Here is a 25148-nt window from a genome sequence, read left to right as displayed (position 1 = left end):
CATGTCAGGTGATCAATCCAAGGTTGAGGCCCTGATTCAACAGTTCCTATACATAATTTACACAGTTGTTTTTTCTGTTGTTGTTCACTTTTGGGAGAAGAAGATAATGTCTAATAGCAAAATATTACTTAAAAGGGAACAATTTTTGTTGGACATGAATTTATATGCACCATTTGTTTGTCAGAAGATATGCACCTGTAGCAGAAATGTCAAATCACGGCCTGAAGCAATGATGGAGCACCCGGTGGGAAGGCAGGGCCAACCTAGGGGAGCTCAGGTGCATGCAGTGTACCTGAGTGACTGGAAGGGGTGGAGCCAGGATCCAGCTCTTCCCAGATCTCATTTAAGGGCTGGCTTTGGAGGCAGAAGTGTTTTGCTGGAGGTTTCTCTGTATCTGAGGTCTTTTGAAGGTAAGTAGCTTTTTTTTATTCTATTACTTTTGGTTTTTGTGTTTGTAGGTGTTACGTTTGAACATATTCTCTCTTGTTGCTATCTAGAGTATTCCTGCTCTGCTGTTATTGCTGTGTTTGTTGGTCTGTTCCATTGCCTTATGTCAAAAATGGCCTTATACTTATGTTTCTTTTAAAAGATACTTGTTGTAGTTTGCTTATCAAATTTATAAACAAAGTGCTTGTGTCTTTCAGTTTTGCCTTTTGTGATGTATTATTTGTAGTTAATGTGAAGGTGTTTTATCTGTATCTGATTATTTTTTAACTTTTTAACTCAAAAAATATGCCATGAATGTGTCTTTTGAAATTAATTTTTTTCTTAAGTTGTTGCTAAAATGAATTTAAAGGTATACATGCCTAGCAAAAGAACATCCTGAGTCCAAATCTGAATGTGAATATATTCTCCTGAGCTGCGGAGAATCAATATTTAAATATTGAAGTCATCCACTAATGCAAGTGGACTAATACAGCTGTTGTATTATCAACTATTCCAGGATTTTAGTTCTTGCTTGAATAGGTTCTTCTGGATCAAAAAACAGTTTTGTTTCCAATCAGTCTTTTTACACAACAGTATTAATCATCAATAATTGGATTATTGTATGCGAAAGTACATTACTTATCCAAAAGGAGTTGATTAAGTCAAATAGGAGCTTTATAACAAGTGTTTCAGTATTCTTGGATTCCCTGACGTAGTTGCAGTCAGATGCTAATGTCTTGAAGACTTTCAAACAAGGAGAAGCTGAGTTATTTCAGCTGAAATAACTTCCTGGTTTCTTGTATCTCTCTGAATATATAAAGATGTGCGGTATGGAATTCAGACACATCAGTATCTGTTTCAAGTGGAAATTGTTTGATTTATTAAGTGAATTTCATCTTCTCCTGAATGTTATCATAGTAAGCCTGGCAACAGACTCAGCTGACGTGTTTGGCTCACAAGGTCGGCACACACGGTCGGCTCTTGCTCTGAGCTTTGGCCCCTGAAATTCTTAATATTCCCAGAGGGTTTTACACAGGTTGTTACTGATTCAGGGCTCTTCCTGCTGTGATGGGAGACCATCATCTCATCCAGGTATAAACTTGGTGATCAGGCAGCAGAGTTATACTGGGACAGACAGTGTCATCTTTTGCTATACATCAGTCATTTAATTTTCTGTTGAATTACTCAACTTTCTTCAACCAGCAGTGTAACTGAGACAGTCTGTTCTTGCCAAAGAGTATTCCCCTATCTTTGTCTATATTTTAAGCTTTTCCAGCTTGTACAGGCTATCTCTGCCTATTATTTTTCTGACATCATACATTTTGCTGTCAGTAATCCAGCAACACGCAAATAATTTGTTTTTTATGTCTGTAATTTATGCTCCAGAGTTGAGTAAATTGCTGCACTTCAGACCCAATCCAAAGTCTAATGAAGTCATTGGAAACATTCCAGTCGACTTCGCTAGGCTTTAGATCAGGCCCGTAAGTGGTAGTTGCCTGCCACTGAATCAGAACATATAAAAGACAAAGTAGACCAATTTGTACTGCTCTGAAGTCAGCTGTGTTATCAAAGAATGGTGAATAAGATGCAGAAAACAGTTTAGATTATTTCTGCTATCAATTGCTAATGTTAAATAATGCTTCATTCAGGGACAGAGTTTGAAAATAGAAAGCTTGCTTAAACTTTGCCATTTAAAAGGATTTGAGGAGAGGCTTCTTTTATTTGTTTTCGATTTTTTTCTTGTATTTTAATTAGCTAGTGACTTCTGCATCACAGAATATCAGGGGTTGGAAGGACTTCCAAAAGATGATCCAGTCTAATTTCCCTGCTGGCTGAGGAACGCCTTGATCAGGTCATACAGGAGCATGCCCTGCTGGGTTTGGAATGTCTCCAGAGAAGGAGTGCCCACAACCTCTCTGGGCAGCCTGTTCCAGTGTTCTGTCACGCTCACAGTGAAGAAGTTTTTATTTTCTCATATTAATGTGGAACCTCCTGTGTTCCAGCTTGCACCATTGGCTCTTGTCCTATCATTGGGTGTCACTGAGAAGAGCCTGGCTCCATCTTCCTGGCACTTGCACTTCATGTATTTATAAACTTTAATGAGGTCTCCCCCTCATTCTCTTTTTCAAACTAGAGACTTAGCTCACTCAGCCTTTCCTTGTAAGGGAGATGCTCTGCTCCCTTCGTTATCTCTGTGGCCCTGCACTGGACTTTCTCAAACAGTTCCTTGTCCTTCTTGAACAGAGGGGCCCAGAACTGGACCATAACTGGACTGCATATTCCAGATGCAGTCTCACCAGGGCAGAGTAGAAGCGGAGGAGAACTTCTCTCTACCTATTAACCACACCCCTTCTAGTATGCTTCAGGGGCACTGTGCTGATTTATGGTCACCCTGTTGTCCAGGTGTGCTGCTCTCCAGCACGTCACTCCCCAACCTATACCAGTACCTGGGGCTGTTCTTGCTCAGATGTGAGATGCTAACATGAGTAAAAATCTTGGGGAAAAAAGTGTGTATTCTGAATATTGTGTTTATTTTCAAAAATCCCCTTAGGTATCTTACGGAGAACAGAGTGAAACCAGTGAACAAAGTGTGTGAATCAGTTGGTGTTGGACACTGTCTGCTAATGGCAAAGCTACAATTGAAAGAGAGAAGGAAAATAAACAGCAGGTATTTTCTCTTGTCTAGCACTCAAGTAGTACTGTGAGAAAAGGAGCCTTTTTCTCTTCCTAGTAATGCAAAAATGTTTAATGTTTTTTAGTATAACTGAACATAGGATGTTTAAAAGAAAAAAACCCACCACAGTTTGACTCTTCCCCGGGGTGCAGCAGCCCTTGTAAGTAAACAAGCTTCAGCACCATGCTGTGGGTGCAGGTGGCTAATTAAGGTTCAGCACTGTCTTTAATCCCAGGGGAAGGAAAGAAACCTCCTAAATCTCCCTGTAAAATAGGGAGGTAGTCAGACTGCAAAGGAAGATGTGACAAGTTGACAGTGTAGAACTTGTGTGAACAGTTATTTGCATTAACAACCTGATTTAATTAAGTGTGGTATTCTGTTACACTTGTATATTTTGGAGTTAGGGCTCAAATAAACTTGTTTTAGTACTTCTATTGGTATTTCATTTGTGAAATATATGCACCCTTAGCATCTGGAAGGTGGCAGATTCAACTACTACTCATTTACTAAATGAGGAAAACAGAGCATTAGGGTGCTAGAGGAGAATTTCTGCTGAGATTGAAGGATCTGTATGCTCACAGTTCTTAACAGGTCATTTAAGATCTAATTAACAGTTTTATTTAGGTAACTAATTTCTTTTTTGGCTATGGTATCACTAAGAATCTCATCCCTAGTTTTGCAGGCCTTGGTTCTATGGATGTTTCTCTCAATGGTATGTTCTCAAGAACAGGAAAAAAAAAAAGGGAGAGTAGGAGTGCTTGTTAAATTAGATCAGGTTTCTGATCTCATCTCCACAAACAATCATATTACAACAAATAAGGGTGTCAATGCAGGCATGGAAATGATTGGTCATGCAAGAAGGGGGCTGGAAGCACTTAGAACTTAGAACTCATTTCCTCAGGCCTCACCTACACTGCACAGTTTGCTATGAAAAGTTGCTTTGTGTTCCCACAAGCTTGTAAGCTGTCAAAGTGTATCCCTTCTCATGAAGCACACTGTCTTGCCGTTACAGTGCCAGCCCTCAGCCATGCTGCTAATGACTTAACAGCCCTGGCACCTAGAAGTTTTTGCCCCCCACTTATAGCAAACCCGTATATTTTACCCTTGAAATGTCATGCAGGGACAGACGTGCAGGCCTGACAAAGGCATGCTCTGACTGTGTGCTCTGGTGACACAGCAAGGTCAGATACGAGCCCATAGAAGTGCTAGCAACAAGGCATTCTGCTGCAGGAAGTGTCTGTTTCCCACATATCAAAGTGATGAGATGGATGCTTCTGCATCTTGTGCATGTCTTTTGAGAGAAGAGAGTGAAGCATTCTGATAAAAGGACTTTGTACAAGCATACGTTGCCTGTATGGATAATACCTACTCCAAAAACTACTTGTAATCAGTTTATCCAGGTGCTAAATTACAGGCTTCGTTTTGTAATCTGTTGATTAAAGTAATACTTACTATGAAGAGGATTGAATTCAACCATTATAAACTGTGTGGATTTGGTCCACATCACAAAAATGAATATTTTAAAATGATTGGGATAATTTTATAAGGTCCTGCAATGCTTGATGCTTTTCATATAGGCACATTTGTAACCAGGTGATTACTTAAGAATACCATTACTAACAAAAATATTTTTATTTTTAGTGAAGTATCTCAGTTGTTCAATTGCAGCAGGATGCAAAGGAGAGAATCAATTACTCTCATGTGTAAGAAAATGAGGATTTTGGTATTTTCCAGACTTATTTTTAAGATTTATAGTAACGGTCTGAAGAATGTCTACAACAGAAACAGGACTGCTGTGTACGTGTTGGAGCTGGTACCTTTTCCCTAACTTAGCTCAGATCTAAAAATGTGATGTTTGATGTACCTGTAAGCATGCCAAATGATTACAACATCTTGATTTATTGGAAACTTTAATAAGCTTTGATATACACACGTGTATGTCTGTATTTGTCTATAGTCTGGCCTAAGAGTTTTACAAACTGTTGATAACCATTCTCATTCTGATGGTAGGTGAGTAAGCAGTCAAATTTGGAAAAATAAGACCCAAGTACCCATGCTATCAGAATTGTAATTGCTGTGGTCTCTACATTCAGAGATTCTGCTGTTGCTTGGGTTGTTCCTCCCTTTATGCAGTAGTACCAGTAAAAACACTGCTAATTGTGATAAATTCCTCCCTAATCATAATAAACGCGATCTCCATCCCATATTTGAATATAGATTATAAACTACTATTACCAAAAGCACAGAAGAAGCCAAGAATTTTTTTCTTATTTCTTCATCGTCTCCATCATCGTGGAAATACCCTATTGTTTCTATCTGAACCCAAATTTCTCTGTTTGTTGCACCTATCAATTTTCTTTTCAGTTAAATATTAAGGCCTCATTTACACTGATCAAACTGATGGTATCATTCAACTGCAAGCCTTTCTTACACACATCCAAAGGTTTTTTTTTTTAAAAGCCGTTATCTAAAAGTTAAATGGTTCCTGTGGGATGTAATGCTGTGGAGCTGTTCAATATGAAGAAAGCAGGTATACTGAAGAAGTAATTCGTTTCAACACTGTAGCCTTAACTTTTATTTTTCATCAAATGAAACTCTAAAAGCACGTGTATGTCCAGAGAACACTTCGATCTAGACTCTATATAATTTGGACATCATTTAACTTGAAATTGAGAAATGTTTTTCCTGTCAGCTGTAGTGCAAATAATGTAGAGGAAAAGGTGATGTAATGATCATATCACTTACATTATCCTCTCCCTAATGAATAATCTACACTAAGGATGAGCTCACTTACTATTATTGGAATCGTGTCTGTAAGCCACAGTGCACAGCTCAGTGTGCCAGGCTTTTGGTGCTGTAATAATTTGCTTGTAGCTTACACTTTTCATTAGAATTGCAAAGCCATTGTATTTACTACATATGGAATAAATTTTCCTCACGAGGAATAAGACAGGCTATAAAAGAGAGTAAACCCACAAAGCTTTTATTTACAGCGCTTATACTCAGGCTTCACACCCATCCTAAGCACAGCCATATCTTTCTAAAGCCAATTCCAGACTATTATTAGCGTAGAACGTCAAAAACGTGATGATGTTTTCTGTTCTCATTTAAGTCAGAACTCATGTGATTGCTGTAGTTGTCTAAATTTAATTTCAAACTAGGGATAGAAAGTCCTCTCTGTCTGTAGTTTCCATCCAGGCACTATGCTCTATTGTGAAACAGTGTAACTTATGTGATGTGCTTTCTGTAAATGATGAATCATTCTTATTTAAACCTGGTAAAATGAGTAAGGCTAGGAGTCAATTTTGAATTCAAGACATAACATAATTAGAGCCACTGACTAATGTAATTCAGTATTATAAATGTCTTGAACGCACAAGTTTTTATTAATATTAATGAAGCAAGAAGGGACAGAGAAGAATACATTGTATGTAGAAATTCTAGAAGAAATGCTACCTCCTGAAGAATTAGCATATTACCTTGTGTCCTTCAATTTCCATGCACCTAAACAAAAAATTGGACTGGATTGAAAGTAATGCTAGGCTCCTTCAGGAAGAAGTTGAGGAGATAGTTAAAATTACATGCATTTCTATGCGTTTAGCTGAATGCAATACGATGAGATGAATGCAACATACAAGATTCCCTTTTTGTGGTCGTAGCTTGTTCTTGTGACAGCAGTGATCTTACAGGTAAATGTAAGCTTTCAGTTAAGTAGGAATACAGTTTCTTCAGTGATGTGCCTCCGTATTGATAAAACTGCTTTTCAGGAATCTTTATGAAAATTTTTAAAAAGATCTCTTAAAAGGAGATTAATAAGCTCAGTGATTGCAAGGAAACTCTTAAAAAGCTTTCCTTGTGCAAATATAGTCCTGATGCTCAGCTCCTCCCCCTTAGCTGAACAACCAGTTATGAAAAATCTAAAGCTGCACATCTATTTACCCTCATGTAATCAGTATTTACACAGTTCAAGATTCAATAACTTCAAGATTTAACAGATCATTAGAAACAAAATGATTCTCCTTAAAATTAATTAGTATTTATGCATATGAAGTGAAGCCATGTGATGTCTCTTCCCTTAGACTTTTTCTGCCTTTTTTTCATTTCTGCTTCTCCTTCATTCTGTACATGCTGAACTTGGATAGGTCAGGTTGGGAAGCTGTAACTCTGCTGCCTAGGCATTACACAGTGTAGCCTACTATTATCTCTGTTTCATTTCAGTGTACTTGAGGTTCCTTTAGGTAGCCAGTAAATTAAGCTCACTAAAGGCTTCTCACAAATCCCTGCGGAGTTCTTGCCCTGAAATTTACTTTTTTTTTTTGACTAGCAGACACCTCATTGCTACAAACTCCTGTAAAGTTGCATTTATTTCCTTGTTCAAAGTACTGTAATTTGTAAAAGAACAGAGATTAATAAAAACAAACAAAAGCAAATGTGTTATCATGTGAATCACACAGAAAATGAAATTTTTGAATACTTCAGTAAAAAGCTCCGTATTTCCTGTCTACTGTGACAGAAGGCTAAGAAAGCTCAGTTATAGATGAAGTGTAACTGAGTTTATCCGCTCACGTATTATTAACCCATTTAGATTCCCCTACATTTATATTCTGTATCCCTTCTCTTACAGTAATTGAGCTCTCTCCTAGTCTCTTTTTGATGACCTATCATTCTGGATCTCAGTGTCCTATTGCAGTCTTTGAAGTGAGTGAGCTGCTGGAGTCATCTGTGATCCAGATGTGCTGGTCTGTACCAAGTCCTTTCTGAGTGATGCTAACTCTAAGCTGGAGCACCTTTGTAAACTTGACACTAAGGTCTGCTCCTGCCTCAGGATGTGCCCAACCGGGTTTGCTAAAGAAAGGTTGCCAACAAAGAACAGCCTAAGAGGTACCACATCTTCTTAAAGGCTGCGTGTGTCTGTCTCCACAGTTATCTGCAGTAATTAGCATCGCTAACAATTGGCATTAATGGAAATATGCTGTATGTAGAGATTTTGATTTCATCATTAAGATTTGGACTGGACTCATTGCAGTCTTCCATCAGTGTAAGGAAATGCTTCGATTTTGGGGATGTGAAATTTTCTTCTCAATTTACCAAATGGGTCTGCAGTCCATATCTGGATCGTTTCCTGAGCTGTTTTGCTGTTCTGTTCCCTTCAGTTCTTTCTCCTAGTTGTGTACTGCTATATTCCCTTTGAGAGCCATCAGCATTTTTCCCCTGCTTTGTTTCAGGACCAGAATAATTTCAGAAAATTAAGGCACAATGTCATCTCATGGTTGAAATAAGACACTATTCCCCTCGTTACTTTTTTAATCGTTGAATTATTCAGCTCACTCTCAACCTTCATACAAACATGTCATGTTTCATAAAATTTGTCAGTTCATGTTTTTGGTGAATTGATGTCAAATGGCTTAAATAATTCCATTCTGGAGTTTGAGACAGAAAAAAGGAGAATATCTTTGACTCCCTGTATTAATTTCAGTTGCCTAAGTATTCTTTTCTTCAGTGTGTGTCCATTTTTTGTCTGTGTATCCATGCTTCTGTAAGCCCTATAGGAGTTCAGTTTTGTTTTCTCTGTGCTGCTGAGAGAAGCATCAGCCTCTTAACAAAGGAGCCAATAACTTTCTTCTCTTGGTCTGCAAAATACTTAGGAGTAGGTGTGTATTTTTAAATACCAAAATATGAAGCATATTGCTTAAGAGAGTCTTAAATTTCTGCAATTGCAGCAATGGGCACAAGGTACTATAAAAAAGAATATGAGATGTTACTGTTTGCACAGTGTTCAGTGAAACTTTGTTTCATTTCAAAATTTAAATACATGTGTTATGGACAAGTAGATACAGTTTCTAAATGAAATAACTTGCTTGAACTGCTGGCTTTATGCACAAAACCCTGTAATTTAACATTGTTTTTAAGAAAATGCAGCCAGCCTTTCCTTCTGCCCGTGAGCTCCTTACCGAATTCTGCTCCAGTAGCTTCCTCAGGATTCTCACCAGATGTGACCAGCTGGGTTTCATACTCATGGAGGAGGTGACACAGAGGCCATTCATCCCACTGCAGAGCTTAGGGACTAATCTGACTCCCCAGGTGGAATCTCCAACCTGCTCAGAGCCCCATCTGGTAGGCATTCAGATGATGTGAGCCCAGCTGGTGTTTGAAACAACTTCTTTCTTGTTTCACTACACTCCAGGCATCGTTTTATGATGTGCAGCCTAAAGCTTGTTTGGTGGTGTGGCAGTAGCTGCAAAGTTTTAGGAACTTTCTCCCGCCTCCTCAGAAGCTCAAATGTGAAGCTGCCCATTTTCATCAGAACTTGAGTTAAATGCTGTGTGGGATCTGTTGAATCAGGGCCTGAACCTTGGATTGATCACCTGAGGTGAGCACTGAGTCAGCCATGGGGCACAGATGAAGGCGATTCAGTTGTGTGATCAGAAGGGGTGGAGCCTGTTTGCATCTCTTGTAGACCCCACTTAAGGGCTGACTGCTAGTGAGGAAGAATCTCTTTTGGAGTTTGCTCCTTGTAGAATTACTTTGGAGCCTACCACGCTGGTGAGCACTTTTCACTTATTTCTGATTATGTTTTCCAGTGTAATAATCCTACTAGCCTAACTTCTCTGTATGCTTACTGATTATCCAGTACTTCACCACATCAGTATACTTATTGGTCTTACAAATGTGTACAGGGATAGGTTTAAGCATCTTCAGGATAATTTATTTTTTAAACATCTAGGAAAGTAAGTGGCTAATGATTTCTCACTTCAGTTACCATCATCTCCACTATAGCTTGTATTGAAAGACATCATGTTGTGGTTCTGTCTTGGTGTTGGATGGAACCTTTATATTAGATCGTGGATAGCAAAATAAATAAAAAAAAAAAAGTCCCTGGGCAATAGCTTGTTTTAAGTACTTTATATTTCCCCTTCCATTTTAAAATCATTACTTTTTTATAGAATAATATAAATAGGAGGAACTCCTATCTCTAAAGATCTTGTTGATACTTTTTCTTACTGTAACTTCTTGAGCGTGTTACATTCTGTAATGTTTGGGCTCGGTTAACAGCAAGGTCCCACAAATTCTAGTCAGAGTGCTGTAGAAAGTAGGTGTGATTAGGGTGGCAGGAGAAAGAATGATATAATCAGAAGATACCAGAGCCACATTTGCAGCCCTGAAGTCTAAACTGATATAGCACATGCCATTGTATTCTCAAGGATCTTAGTTGGGTGATCAGTTATAAAATCCACCTCTTGGTACATCTGGAGCGTACGCAGAAATGATAAGCCAGCCAAAGTTGGTTTTGAAGCTAGAGGGTAAGATTTCTGACTTGAAAAAAATGACTGAAGAGTAACTAGAGTGCCAGTGCTAAAACAGGGATGTTAAATGGAACAATACAGTAGTCATAAACACTGTTACTCTTCACCACTGCTGGTGCACTTAATAATAGACCACAATCTTCAAGTGGGGTGCCAGGATTAGTTACGCTAATGAGAGCTCAGTGGTGAGAGGGGAGATCCTGCTCAGTCTGACCCAAGCTGTGCAATTCTACAGCATCTCTCTAGCATGACACTGACAGGTGAGCAGCCAGGAAATATGCCAGATGGCAAAACTGATCTGGCTAAACACAACCTCTCCAAAAAAAAATAATAATCCTTCTCAGAAAAGTGGGGTGGGCTAGAACTAGCTTTAAAAATTTAGATCCTAGCTTTAAAAATGGAGATGGTTTTAACACCATAATGATCCCATAGGTTGGACATTCTGTATTTAATGGGTGATTGCACCCTGCCTGCTTTTATTGAAAGATCTGCACGTTAAACAAGAGAACTGTCAATGTATTATGGGAGAAGGGCAACTACTTCTGTTGTTCTAAGCTAGTTGTGCTGGAGTTTTGCAAGAGGAAGATGCTCATGTCAAAGAGGACTTAAGATTTGAATCAGATTGTTGAAGCAAATGAGTTTTTTTTTATTTTGGCCACTAAAGTTTCTTCTGTGGAACAGCAAGCAGTCGCATGTGAATAGATGATTGTTTGGAGAATGTTGTTGCTACGTACTTGTGTTTAATATACAAAAGGTACCAGCTGGAGAGCTTTTAACTGTAAATATCTGAGCATTGTGTGGGGGCCTATGGAAGTAGAATTTCTGGGGCAAGTATTTCATTTGGACTAATGTGAAAAGTAGTCTATTATATTAGCTCATAAATGAAAATGAATATATAGTCCCTTGTTTCCACCTATTCCCTTCACCAGAATATGAGATCCTTTGGCAGGGACTGACACAAAGAATAATCTCTCCTCAAAAAAGCTCAGAGTAGTGATAGTGAGAATCATAGGAGCCAGCAGTGGGAACAGACTCATCAGTATTTGTGTGGGCACGCACAGTGTCTGTCTGAGCTAAGTTTGGCTGAAGCCACTGCTATGAGTCATTCATAAATTTAAACAAAATGTGTTGTGGAAGATTAAACAGAGACTGAATAAGGAGTTCACAGCCTTCACTGTATATTTAAGTTTCTGTTCATTTTATTACAAATTCATGAAGTGAACAAAACAAGGGAGCATCTAGCAAGCAGTGAAGACAAGTGTTTTCATTATTTTAGGTTCTTCATTCTCTCCTCTACTCCTGCAGCAGCTGGAAACTATCTCTAACAATTACTTCAAAATGTACTTCCAGTGTTTTCTCATCTTAAAAAAAAAAAAAAAAAAAAAAAAAAGAAAAGCACCCTGTATCCAATTTTCAGTGCAGCTAGCTGAGCTGTGTTGGTGTAATAGAGATAAAAATTGAAGTCCAGTTGTGTTGAATGCTTATTGACAAGTACTCTGAATGTGTGTCTTACAAAATGTTCCTTATTGACTAAGAGCAAAGAATTTTAAGAAGGATACCTTCAGATCTGTCTGTAAAAAGACTAAGATGGGGGGCATGTTTCTGTTACAATTGTACAGAAGAAAACAGCATTAACGAGTGATGTAGTATCTGTGTTACTCTACCAGAGTTTACTGGTAGTTTCTAAAGGGCATAGAAACAAAGGATTTGATTCTTCACCAAATCTGTTCTGATTTTTTTACACCTCTGATATTCTAAGACAGAATATTCATTTTTCAGAAGCAGAGGTTTCCTAAATATTTTAAAAAATAAATTCAGTAGTTAAAGATAATATGGGAAGGGTAATGTTTATTTTTTAGGTGACTGTCACGTAAAGTAGACTTTGTATATAAACGGTGGATATGTTTATCAGCATCCCCTCTGGGAATAACGAATGCAGGAGATCGTTCTGCCATCTCTTAAATTATATTACATGCTAGTTAGCAGAGATGCGACACTAGCGATGTACTGCAGCGTATAATTCAATCCAGTTTCGTTTTTTTCTCATCTTTGTGCACCACTTGTGCAAGCCAGATGTATTGCCAAGGTCTTCAAACACATTTCCAGCAGCAACATGAGATGAACAAGAGCCTCATTCCTTGACAGACTCCTCAGGCAGCTGTGTGGGTGGCTTTGGAGTTTCTTTGTGATCTTTCATGTGGTTCGGTTGCTGATGGGCTGTTTTGTCTGCTCTGCCCTCCTGGGTATCACTTGTCTTTGATTTTTGAGGAATTTGCACATCTTCATCCATCTGAGAATACATTTCTGCGTAAAACTCTTCTGAATTATGCAAACTGTAGTTCTTCATAAGAAAAATGTAACTTACAAGTCTGGGCTGCAGTTAGACTGCATAAAACCTCAAAGTGACACTGAATGTTTGACTGTTGATACTTGATCATTTGTTTAGGACTAAGTACGTTCTTAAAAAGCACAACGCGATTATGAAATACTGGTAGAGGAGCAAGTAGAGATCAATCATTTTCCTGAGATGCCAAGCTAAGTTTTGCGCGCACTGCATTCAAACAAGTCTTTGATAGTAGGACCATCTACCATCAGGTAAAAGTACTGGTGCTGAACTGTATTTTTAAGCTATTTCCAAATATTTCCAAAACTGGCCAAATCTTAAGAATTGTCATATTCTTCCTTCTCTTTGATCAGCTGCAATTCCTTTCTGTGTTCCTAAGACATTAGGAATGCTTTTCATTTCTACCTGTTGGTAAAATGGTATCGCTTAATCACATTCATTCTTCTGTTTGCTTAAAAAGAAGTACATTTCCACATACGTAGTAGCTAGCTACAGAGTTAATAGGGTAATGAAGATAAGAAAATAGTTGTGACTAATTCTAGGCTCCTGAAAATCTTTACTTCAAACTGTTAGCATATGACATCCTTAGATGTTAAGTTTTTGAGTTTGTTACCACCTAATAACCAATTACCTCTTGTGACTAAGCTGCAAACATTGGTTTTTTTCCCTGTAGGGTGGATGCTTGTCAAAGAGAAGCTTTATCACAGTAGGGTTCCTGCCATAACAATCTTTACCTTATAGCAAGAGTAAATAAGTGCTCATGGCATCTGCTGGTAAATACAGAGAGCGGGAACAGTGATGACAAAAGGAGAATTTGATGTTTATGTTAGTGCAGCTAATTAGTATGATAAAATTAAAGGCAGAGTGAATAAACTGCAGCATGCACAGTAATTTTTTTTTACTCTGAATTTCTTTAATTCCTGTAATCTTGTAAGAGAAATGAAAGAAGCATCGTGACTGAACAAAATATATTGCTGTAACGGGTAGGATGACCTTACAAGTCTTTTTACCGCTGCATAATTTCTAGGCTATGTTTTTCTAATGACTTGGGGGATACAAGTAGCTTCCTAACAGTATGAAGGGTAGTTCTGATGGTGCGGTTGTTTATTTCTCTCTGATAGCCTTACTTTCTTGTACCAGTAAAATTTTGTTTTGGTACTATGATCTCATAAAATGAATTATATTACAAGTATAATTTCTTTTACATAGTGTTTTAAGGCAGATTCGTAGTAAACTCAAACTACTGAAGAACTAATGTTGTAAATGTCTAACACAGCTCCTCATAATTCAGTCTATCCATTATGTCAACTGAGATTTGTTGAAAGGGTTGCAATGGGGAGATGGGTTGTGGGGGTACTTCGGTATGCCAGTGAAACTAAGGCTCATCTCTTTCCCTCTGTTCTGACCCAACTCTTATTACTGAGACATTTGTCTGATTAGGGTGAGAGTACAAATGAGTGTAGGCTAATTTAAATCCAGGATAATGCTGGTCTGTTGAAGGAAGACAAGGATAAGACGAGAAATGTATCCATTTTTCTTCTTGGCCATCTGGATAGCTTAAGATCCTCAATGGCAGTTGAAGAACGGCACTCATTCCAAAAAAGGCTTATGTTCTGTCTGTATCTAATCAGCAAATGAGGGATCAGAGTGGTCACGTGTGTCTTTAACAGTATTTACTCATGGATAGATGGCTGGGATATGCTGAACAGGAGCTCACTCCATGTATCCACATGAGGCAATGAGGAAGTAGTGTGGGACTTAAAGGTATGGTAATTAGCAAGTAGACAGGCAGAGAGGGGAATTAAAGCAAATCTTAGTTCTGCATTTTGGCCAAATAGATCGTGCGTAGTTGTTGGGTCAAGTGAAGCCCATTTATTATGATTTGCCCATTGGTAGGCATGGTCCCTTTTCCTTTCATGGAGCGATGAAGAAAACGAGGGGTAAGACTGTGTTCCGGAATGGAATCTGGAATAAAAACTGATAAAATCAGTTTTTACTTTGTACACACAAAGGGAGGAGCTCTGAGATGCACGCTAGGTCTAAAAAAGGTTAGGCATAGATCCTTATAGCAGAGGCAGCAGCTGCTCTGCCAGAAAATAAAAAGGAATCAGTAGAAATGTTATAGTGTAATTGTTTGGTCTGTATTGGTGATATCTTCACCCTTTGAGAGACAGACTGTGAAGAAAACAGTATTTCTCATAACGGTGCGTGTACAATTGGATTTAGGTCTGTCAAATTTGTGGCTCTATATTCAGCCGTGCAGTCGGAGTCTATATTTTCCAATCTTGTTAACGTGGCTTTTTTAGGCAGATGCTGTAAATTCTCTACTAAAACAATAAAGACAGGCGCAGATCTGTTCTGGTAGTTTCGAGTTTAAAATTATTTATACAGACGCTGAAACTGATATGACTCAGCAGAGATCCTGAAGTGACTTGAAATGATTTTCTGCTGCTGTTTGCCCACTTCTTGGCATGCAGCATCAGCCACACATCTTATTAGCTTCCCAGAAATCTGTGAAATGTTGAGCTCTGATGCTTCCCCTCAGCCACAAAGAAACATGAGTACTTTAACCATTAGTCCCCTTTAGCACAGCCTAATAAATACGCTCTGAGTGGAAAAGGAAACTTACAATGCAGAACTGCAGCACCGTGACAGTTATGGCTTAGAAGTAAAATCTTATGACACTTAGAAAATAACTGAAAGGCAGCCAAAATTTTGTTGCCTTGTTTAAATTGACTCATTTACATGATAATTCATCAGTGAATAATGAAGTGTTGTGTGTCAAATACACACAAGATAGGAGATTGGCTCTACTTACGGTATAAGATGCCTGATATCGTAATCAATATTTGAAGTAGTTATCTGGAAGACTTTAACTGTGTCTGCTGACAGATAAATGTGCATGAGTAATGTACGTAGATATGCTCTTACTGTTCTCTCAACTTTCTAGTCCTTAAGCATAGATAGAGATAACGTTGAGTAGCAGTTCAGAAAGCAGTTTGTTGTTCCCATCAGCCTAAATTGCACATGTATACGAGTCTGAGAACATTCAAAATCATGGACTGCTATTCAGCATCTGCATCAGTGTAACCATATCTTTCATCACTTGACTTAGAGCACTGTGATAAAGTAATGCAAACTTGGTCCCAACCTTATACCTTACAGCATAATAAATCTGTGATAGCTGGTGATAATCTAGTACTAATCAGCAAATTCCCTTTCCCTCGTCTTCACCATAAATCTTTATAATCTCTTAGAAGTAGAAAATGTTATTTTTAAAATATCCGTTCTTAAGGAAGAATAGAGTCTGAAGAACAGAGAGCACATGAGCAGAAAGCTACTATTTGAAGCACTTTGACTCACCACCTATACCAATCCCAGAGGTGTTGGAAGAGGAGGGCTGCTATGCATAAGCAATTTTCCTCATTCAATACCAAGCACAGGTGGCTGTTGGCCTTGTTTGCAGAAGAGTGAGTAGAGCTTAGCACTTTGTCTAGTTGGGGGTGAAATGGTAGAGAATCTGTGCTGAGAGAAGTGCAGTAGGCATCTCTTAAAGCTTAACCTTTAGTGAAGTTGAGATTTTTACATATGAACACTAGGTCATGTTTTAGTTTTGAGAGTAAGAGAACAGGCTACGTTAAGATGCAGGCGTAACTGGAGCTCAGCCGTGTGTTAAGCACTTAGCTCTTCATAGTCAAGCCTGCTGCTTAGGAGAAAAGAAGGTAGTGGTAGTGCTACTTAGTAAACACAGTACTCTTCTGAATACCAGTCAATACTTTTTCTTCAAGGTAAGCTTGTTGCTATATTTATGATGGTCCTTCCAGATTGTTACCTGAACATTCCCTTTCCTTGCCTTCTCATTCTTAAAGTGTGACAATTGTTGAGATTTTTCTGTGATAGAGATGAAATTTGTGTATTTAGAAAGGGTTATTCTTAGCGAATAGGCAATATTGAACCAACTGGCAAGTATGCTATTGCTGCTTGCAATATTACCAGGCTGATGGACAAGCTTGTAAATTCTACCCTTGTGGGCTACTAAATTCCTTGTTGTATGCGACTGCTCTCCTTGTGAAAGACTGTGAAAAATATGCCTTCAATTCTTTAGCAATAGCAGTGGCTTTGAAAGATAGCACTCCTGTCAAACAGGCCAAAACCAAAAGCTTACTTTTGCTGAGTAAGACAAATAATTGGGATTCATAACACAAGGATCACTTCCATTAAGACAGCGATTGCTGTGGCCTATGCGTTGGTAACTGGAAGGGGAAGTTTTGCCCAGACCTTTGCTTGACACTCCTGTTGCTGTATCTAATCCTGAAAAGACCACAAAACCACACACTGTAGTGAGCAATACCCTATTTTCCTTACAGGCTTTCACATTTAGCTGTGGGAGGCAGCTGCTGTGGCCATCACACACCATGAAATTTTGGCCACTATGATACGTATTCTTCCGAAAAGACCCTTGCTTAAACTCCCAAAAAAGGCTGTGTTTGTAAAATACATCCCAAAGGATACTGTAGTTGTTGCCAAAATTGAAATATTTGCTTTTTAAAATTTTTTCTTCTATGCTTTTCTGTATCTTTTACATATTTTTAGTTAGTTTGCGTATCCTAGATAATGATATGACACTGAATTTCTTTATTTTGAAGTGTACTGTCAACAAATGCTGTGACTCCTTAGATACATCATAGACATGTATCTTTATGTGGTTGTATAAGTTACTTTGTCTGCGTATGTGCTACTATGTTGCTTTGTTTTGTTTTCTTCAGCACAGGGTAGTGTATGGGTATCTTTATTCCCTTTATTTGCTAAACGGATTCCATGAGTGTAAGTTGTCAGTTTTCTTCAAAGGCACTAACAGTTCCAGTGCTCTGCGTGTCTAGAGATAAAGGGAGAAGTAGAGATTATGCAAAATGCCTTAATGCTTTCTCCAGCTCTTCCAATGGCTTCCACCTGTATCCAGATAAGTTATGGATAAGAAAACTTTAGAGAATGCTAATGCTGGTAGTACCACTGAGATTTGGTTTTGTAGTAGAAAACATTTCTTTCTTCCTGCTTAACAGTTTTCTTTATTGGTGACTATTTTACATAATTGCTTAAAGCCGTATCCTTGCCATCTGAACTATTTATTATATATAACAGGGTACATCGAGGTTTACAAGTCTGGAAACATGAAAATACAGGGTTGTGGTTTTTTTGGTGTTTTTTTTTTTTTCAAATTATGCTGGTTCTCCTTATAACAAAAATAACCAGGATTTTTTGAGAAAATGATGTCTCAATTCTGTAGTGACTGAAATACCGCAGGCTGACTGCGAGAGAGATTTCAGTATGTTATTAGCAGTTGTTGTATTTTTGTGGCTGCATGAGATGGGAAGCGAAGTCTAGTGACCCTTAAAATTGTTTGGAAACAGAAATGCCAATGTATTAACAAGACTGTCTCTTCTTGTGCCTGCCAACAGACAGTTTCAAAGAATGTTTATCAGCATGAAAGTGATTATCTGTGTGCGTATATATGAGTGCTGCATGACAGGCCTAAATGGCTTGAGCATCGTTTCTGTGTGTAAATGTGTTTCTGATGCCACAGTTCCATTTCAATAAATGTATAAATAAGGTTTGAGTTACTCTGCAATTTACTCAGTTCAGTCAAAGGTGGGCTTTAGATACAACTTGCATCCATGAATACTGCCTGAATTGCTTCTCTCTCCTTTTTAAATCCAACTCTGGTTACCTAAGATGACACTTCACAAAACAGTGTTTGAGTATAAAGGTAAGCACTGTAAATCTCATTACAGTAAATCTCATATAGATCTTAGCTACATTGAGGTTTATGTTTTTCACTCTTGACGTTTTGAAGTGGTTAATGCAGTGCACAATCCACACTCACTTTTCACAGCACTCTCTGAACTTGTTTATAGGAGCCTATTGAAATGTTTTTTAATTTCTGCGCTGGAAAATGTTGAGATATATGGCTGTTGTTGGTTTCACCTTTTTGCTGAGGTGTGATTGTGTGTGAATCATAGAATGGCCTGGGTTGAAGAGGACCACAACGTTGATCCAGTTTCAACCCCCCCGCTATGTGCAGGTCGCTAACCATCACACCGGGCTGCCCAGAGCCACATGCAGCCTGGCCTCGAATGCCTCCAGGGATGGGGCATCCGCAGCCTCCTTCGGCAACCTGCTCCAGTGCATCACCACTCTGTGTGGAAAGACTTCCTCTTAATATCCAACCTAAACTTACCCTGTCTCAGTTTAAAACCATTCCCCCTTGTCCTATCACTATCCACCCTCATGAACAGCTGTTCCCCCTCCTGTTATATGTCCCTTTCAAATACTGGAAGGCCACTATGAGGTCTCTCCAGAGCCTTCTCTGCTCCAAGCTAAACAAGCCCAGTTCCTCTCAACCTTTCTTTATAGGAGACGTGATAGGGGAAAATGTGTAACCATTCTACTGTGTTGGAAGGTTAAAGCTTAGTGTTTTTAAATATGTAGTCAGCCATAGAGGAATGATTTCCTAGATCTAGCATTTGTTCCTACTTGTTCTGCTTTTGTAAGCTAGTTAGTTCTTATTTTCCAAAACCATTGAAGATTGATGTGTGTACTTAAAAGAAGAAAGAAACTTGTCACAGAAATCCTAATGTGAATACCTATAGCCATGGCCTATATCCTCCATCTGTGAGGAGAATACACTAGAGAACAGTATGATCATGTAAGTTGTTTGACAGTTATTTTTTTTAATTATCTCTTCATGTTTGATTTAATCACACTGCTTTTAAAACTTGTTGCCTGCATGATGTTATAAAGAATCGTGTTATAAAGCAACACTAGGAAACTTTGTCCCAGCTAAAACAGGTAACTCTATGAATGATGAATTATTTTATCAATATTGATATTTCAGTTGATACTGTTAGGATTGAAGGCTAGCACACAATTTGTAATATTTTAAGTGTTTCTGTATGTTGACTTTATACTGGCACAAGGGGCTCCTCTCTAACTACTGGTAACAGTTGAGATCAGCCTCCCTATTAACAGACAAAAATATTTCATGGTTGTGTGGCTACCTGATGAGCTTTCATTTGCTGTTTCTTTTGGTTTTTTTTCTATCCCTTTTATCTTTCCCTGACCCTCTGGAAGCAGTCCAGAGACTTCTCAGATTCCATGAGTTCCTGCAGTTCTGTGGCTCAGTCAAAAAATCATTGTGGGATCTGGTCTGTTAACTAAACTGCTTTAAAATAGATATGGTGTCAAATTCAATCACCTTAAAGCTCCTTTCTGTTTCATACATGCAGTATAAAATGTTAAATGAAGTTTATCAAATGTCTGCTAATTTTTTACCCAATTCGAGTATGAGAGGAAAACTCATGAAAATTTGAGTTTGCTCTTGGTTTTACTCTGCGTTTGAAGCTAACAATTGTAAGTCTGGGTTGGATGCTTTTCCTTCAAGATTGGCAGAAGTTAGGTTGTTTTCTTTAGGTCAAGATGACCTCTTAAAGCCTCTTTGAAGACTTTTTTTTTTTTTTTTAAGAGTCCCTGAATATTTTAGTGGAGAGCATATTCAGTACCTTGAGGCAGCTAATGGAATCACTGATTGCATGGTCGTTTTTCTATTGTGGCTATTTCTAATAGGGGGAACTGGGTTGAGATAGTTCAGTAGATCTATCAGTCAGCATAGAGCTATCCAAGAGGAATAATTCTCAATCCTCAGTCATTCTCACTGAATCTCTATGGATTTCAGCCACTGGCTTGCATTTGCCCTAGAGGATTATAATTATGTTGTGGATTTAGACTGATTTCTATGTGAAATCTGATCTACTTCAATGACGAAATATTAATGTTGGAGCAAATACTTATTAAAATAGCCTGAGCTGTCAAAGTGAGTAATGTCATTTTCAATTCCTTGTGTCACTTCAGCGTTCTTTTCAATTTCATTACACAAAACCAGGAAAATAACAATGTTTAGAGGAAGATTATGTAAGAAAATAAAGGATTCTTTTAAAAAATGGCCGATGTAAGTTATGTTTCACATTCTGCTAGCTGCAGACTTGAGCTCTCATGTTGAAAATAGATCTAAGCTACTATCTTGCCAGAGAATAATAAAACTGCATATGGTTCTGAAAATCACACTTCATGCTTAACCACTTTGTTGGCCAGAATAGCTTTCGGGGTAATTGTGCATATGTATACAGTCTTCCAAAATAAATTGATGATTTGGGGCAAGAAAAATGTTGCAGTTCGCAGTCATTCCAGACTTGTATCATCAAAAATATTCCAGAGTAGCTGCGTGATTCATTTTTCCCTTCTATTCCTGCAGTGGTTTCATGCATTGCCTGCATTTGGTTGGGTTTTTTTCTGATGGAAAGTTTTTGCTTACATGAAATCAGATTTAAAACAAAGATAGTTATTGGGAGTTCCCAAAAATTTACTGGAAGGCTAAGTCACTGAAAAACAGTGGCATTTTGAAGTTCTGCTTCTCTCTTAATCTTTATGGTATATATATATTTTTTTTCCTAACGTCTATCTGGCTTCTCAGATTGCAGGTTCAGTAAGCAAAGGTAGACACTCCACAAATCAGACTGGCAACATGATTTGAGCAATAAACTTGCTTAAATCTAAAACATCTTGTGTTATAAAAGTCAGTATTTCACAGTGTGACTTTTAGTATATAAATTATTTTTAAATATTAAGAGATACATAGGAGATTATTCCAGAGCAGAACCTCTGGAAAACAGCAGGTATGGCTTATGATGTAGGCTTTTGTCAATTCTAAAACTGGAGTCTGGTGAAGAACTAGAAAGTAATCTGGAGTGTAGTTTGGTCACCTGAATGTAAGGTGCTAATTCTCATAAGACATACTAATGCATGTAGTCTAACTTCGTTATAGATCAATGTTGATTTAGGTTCATCTGTGGATATATTTCATGGTGAGATTTACTTTCCTGCTGGTTTGCATCTTGCTTGTGCAAGAATGTGCAAGATGTGGGTTATGTGCTGGTCAGGTGTTTTTTTCCTTTCATGTCTGGGGCCAAGTCTCTGAATGAAACTCAGAAAGGAGGACCTAGCGAATTCCACTATGTTTAATAATTTTGTGCTTCAGCCTTTCTCTGATTCCTGGTAAGGACACATATAAGGATGCCTTAGAGTCTTTGTCCTTTCTGTATTCCCTTTGTGTCTAAAACTTAATGGAAATGTAATTGCCTTGAGACCTCTCTATTTTCTCAAATTTGGCTGCAATTGAACAACAGATGCAGAAGTGATTCAGGTTTGGAGAAAGATTTGATCGGAGGTAGTGTGATCATAATGATTTTATTTCTATTACAACAAAAGCTAAAGATAGAATTTATGACTAATACTTAAGAAGTTCAGGAACTCCTTCGCGTTCTGAAGCCCTTGATGATAAAGGGGAGTATCTAATGTTCTAATGCGATATACGTGGCTTTTACCTTTTCTGTGAGGAGCGTTGTAGCAAGGTAATCACAGTGGGCATGAGGGCAGTTGTTCAATCTGAAACTGGAACTCCATTGCTGAGGTAAAACAAAAAAAACCCTCATTTTTTATGTTCTGCCTTTAGCTCAGTAACCAACACATCTCTTAAATGCTGTCAGTCCTTGTTCTTTTAGCCATGTAGGTATTTCTTTCATATGTTAGGGTTCAAATTATATTGATCTACAAGTCTGGATAAGCTGGTTTGGAAGCTTTATTTTTGTTTGATATCAAAATCATTAAAACCATAATCACAAATATTACTTTTAACAGTAATCAGAGTAGGAAGATAAGGTACTACCTGGAGCTAGAAGCTATCATTTTGTTGCTTCTGAAAACCCATTGCTGCTGCACCTCTTTAATTTGTGAGGCCTGGAAGATGAAAGAGTTTGGGAAGTTGCTAGACTTTTCATTAAGTGAGCCTTGAAAATACAGCGTAATTAAAAGAAACCAATCACTGATGTTGAGGACTGGTCAGAGATTTACCTGTGAGTTAACTGGTTGTTTGTAGTTCTCTAGCAGAAACTTGGCTATGTTTTTCCTCTCTAGAACTACTTGCCATGAGATTGCAGAATCTGTAAAGCTATCAATGAGAGCGTGAGGTTACAATGAAGCTCTCTGATAATTGGCTGGAATAAGCATCTCAGTAACAAGATTCAGTTTGACCAGGTAGAGCAGACAGCTGTGATAGTGATGACCTACCTGCCATACATGAAGTGATGTAGTCCAAAACATTTCAAGGACTTATCATTTTTATCAATTTTACTGAGAGTGCTTCCTTCTGGCAACAGGGAAGGTACTTCCAATGTCAAGCATGTATGCTGTAGTTATAAGCAGATACATTAAGAATGGCTCATAATTGGTGCTGCATGGACTCATTTTACAAACATATATTTCTCTTTTGCCTGTATGGCTTTTTCCTGCAGGCTCTGACCAACTCTACATTGCTGGTCATGCAACAGGCTGAAATAGGGCACGGACGAAGCTCAGCTGTAGGTCTTTCTTCAGAGCGGGTGTAACTGCAGCTGCTAAATGTGCACTGACTAGCTATCCTGCTTTCTGGGTCCCCCTTGCCACCCGTATCCTTGTTGTCACTCTAACTTGACATGACTGCTGCTATAGAAAGTTTGTGGTGGCAATTAATTTTTGGGAATTGAATAGCCAAATGCCGAGATACTGAAACAAAATAGGCTTGTTTGGAAAGGTAATTTATCCCAAGCCAGTGACAATATCCCTGTGTCATTGTAGTACTGAAAGGTTTCTAAAAGCCCTAGACTTGTGTTACTGGCCAGGCTTATCTCTTCAGTGTCTTTGAAGTACTGTTCATTTTCTGCCAGTCACTCTTGATGAGGTAGCTTCCCATTAGCAAGGCATACATCCCTGCCTGTGAGCCAAGATACAAAGCAGCATGGGGCTAAAGATGCTCTCCTGGTAACTGCCTGACATGACTCAGAAGGAACAGCATGGGCCAAGTGACAGCGCGCTGCTAAATCATAGCTACTTGTGGATGCAGCACTGAGGGCTTCCAGGGCCTGTTCTGAAACAGTTGTGGTCACCTGGATGGGGAAAGGGATACCAGAGAAATTGGCTTCTCCCTTTTAAAATGACAGCTGAAGGAGTTAGACACTGTAGAACTGGAGCAGTGCAGGTAGAGGAATGCATTTCTGTTGTCGACAGTGTTGAACTCTACAGGCAGTTAACATTCATAGTTAATAATCTAAAAGTCAGCTGAACACTTAGGCAGCTTCTGTTCACTTTTCACTGCTGTAAGCTCAAGCTTGTTTTGGAGAATTCATTTGAAAATAATATGCTAGCAGTTAAGGTGAACTGTTCTGTCAGTAGTGTGGGTGAAGCAGTCAAAATGCTGCACCATTTTCGAAGTGCTTAGCTTCTCATTTGCTTGCTACGCTATGTAATAGACATAAAGCTCTGGCCTACAGCAAAGAAAAAACTTTCCCACAAATTGTTCATGCTTCTAACCTATACTTGTGGAAGCGATGTAAAAAACATCGGTAGTTTGTAGCTTCAGCACCGGGGACACATAGCACGTGGAAGGTGTTAATCGGCTGGGGAGACAATCCTTTCTTTTCTTGCACTTCAGGATCCTAACGTCTCTCAGGCTTTGTTAACAAACTGGTTTCCTTTCAACAGCTCTGTGGGAAAAACGCAACAGCGTTTGAACGTTGTCTGTGTGACAGCTTCCTCAGGCTCTGCGGCTGACAGCTGTATTGAGTAAGAGCTGCAGGTTCGGAACGAGCTCCCAGTAGGCAAGGCTGTGCTGACTTCTCTGGAAGTTGTATGAGATAACTATTTTTTTTTTAATACGTTTATGTTTGAGAAAACAGATCTTCAGGAAGACTTAGAAAAGTACAAACTAGATACTGGGTTTATTACTTCGTTATTTATTTTAAGAGGTTACTGAACTCACACTAGCACGGTCAGAACTATTTATTCAAGGCTTTTGTTGTTTTTTTTTTTTGGTCACTGGAGCATTAGGTAGATAAGCACAACAAGAACGCTTGTGGCTCAAGATCCGTTCTGCCTGTGGTAACCGTTAAACCGATTTCTGAGATTTCCCTTTGCACCTTTTTCTCTGGACTGATCAGTGAATGTTTACTGTCTGTAGCTTTCTAATTTCCACTTCTTGGAAGATATGTAGATGACATAGATGCTTTGTTATCTGAGGGCTTATCATTAGCTTGGGAAAAAAGCAAAAGGTTTGCTGTTAAGGTTATGTGTGAAAAGTCACCTTCTCACATGTAAAGAGCTCAGCCTTCTGTCTTTGTTTTGATGTGGGTGTGGATTAAGCTGCTTAACAAAAAGTGTTGGTAAAGTTCACATTCCTCAATGCTTTGTGAAGGCTTGCTTAAATACAGACTTTCTAAAATGAGATGTAATTCAAGTCTTCTCAATAAACGAAGATCAT

At 38.5% G+C, this 25148-nt stretch overlaps 1 protein-coding gene across 2 annotated transcripts in view; it reads left to right on the top strand.

Moving 5' to 3' along the window:
* SMAD1 (SMAD family member 1) overlaps positions 1–25148 on the top strand; it is a 105433-nt gene that overhangs the window by 6640 nt on the left and 73645 nt on the right. The window contains exon 1 of one of the 2 annotated variants that reach the window (XM_052690118.1): positions 2978–3094. The exons of the other annotated variant lie outside the window; for it this stretch is intronic. The gene's annotated coding sequence lies outside the window, so the exon portion shown is untranslated. Of the gene's footprint in view, positions 1–2977; positions 3095–25148 lie in introns of those variants that run through there. 2 annotated transcript variants of the gene reach the window in all.

Source organism: Tympanuchus pallidicinctus, unplaced genomic scaffold (assembly GCF_026119805.1).
Source record: "Tympanuchus pallidicinctus isolate F22 unplaced genomic scaffold, pur_lepc_1.0 scaffold26, whole genome shotgun sequence".
Taxonomy (NCBI): domain Eukaryota; kingdom Metazoa; phylum Chordata; class Aves; order Galliformes; family Phasianidae; genus Tympanuchus; species Tympanuchus pallidicinctus.
Note: the sequence above shows the minus strand (reverse complement) of the source record. Positions and strands in the feature narration are given on the sequence as shown.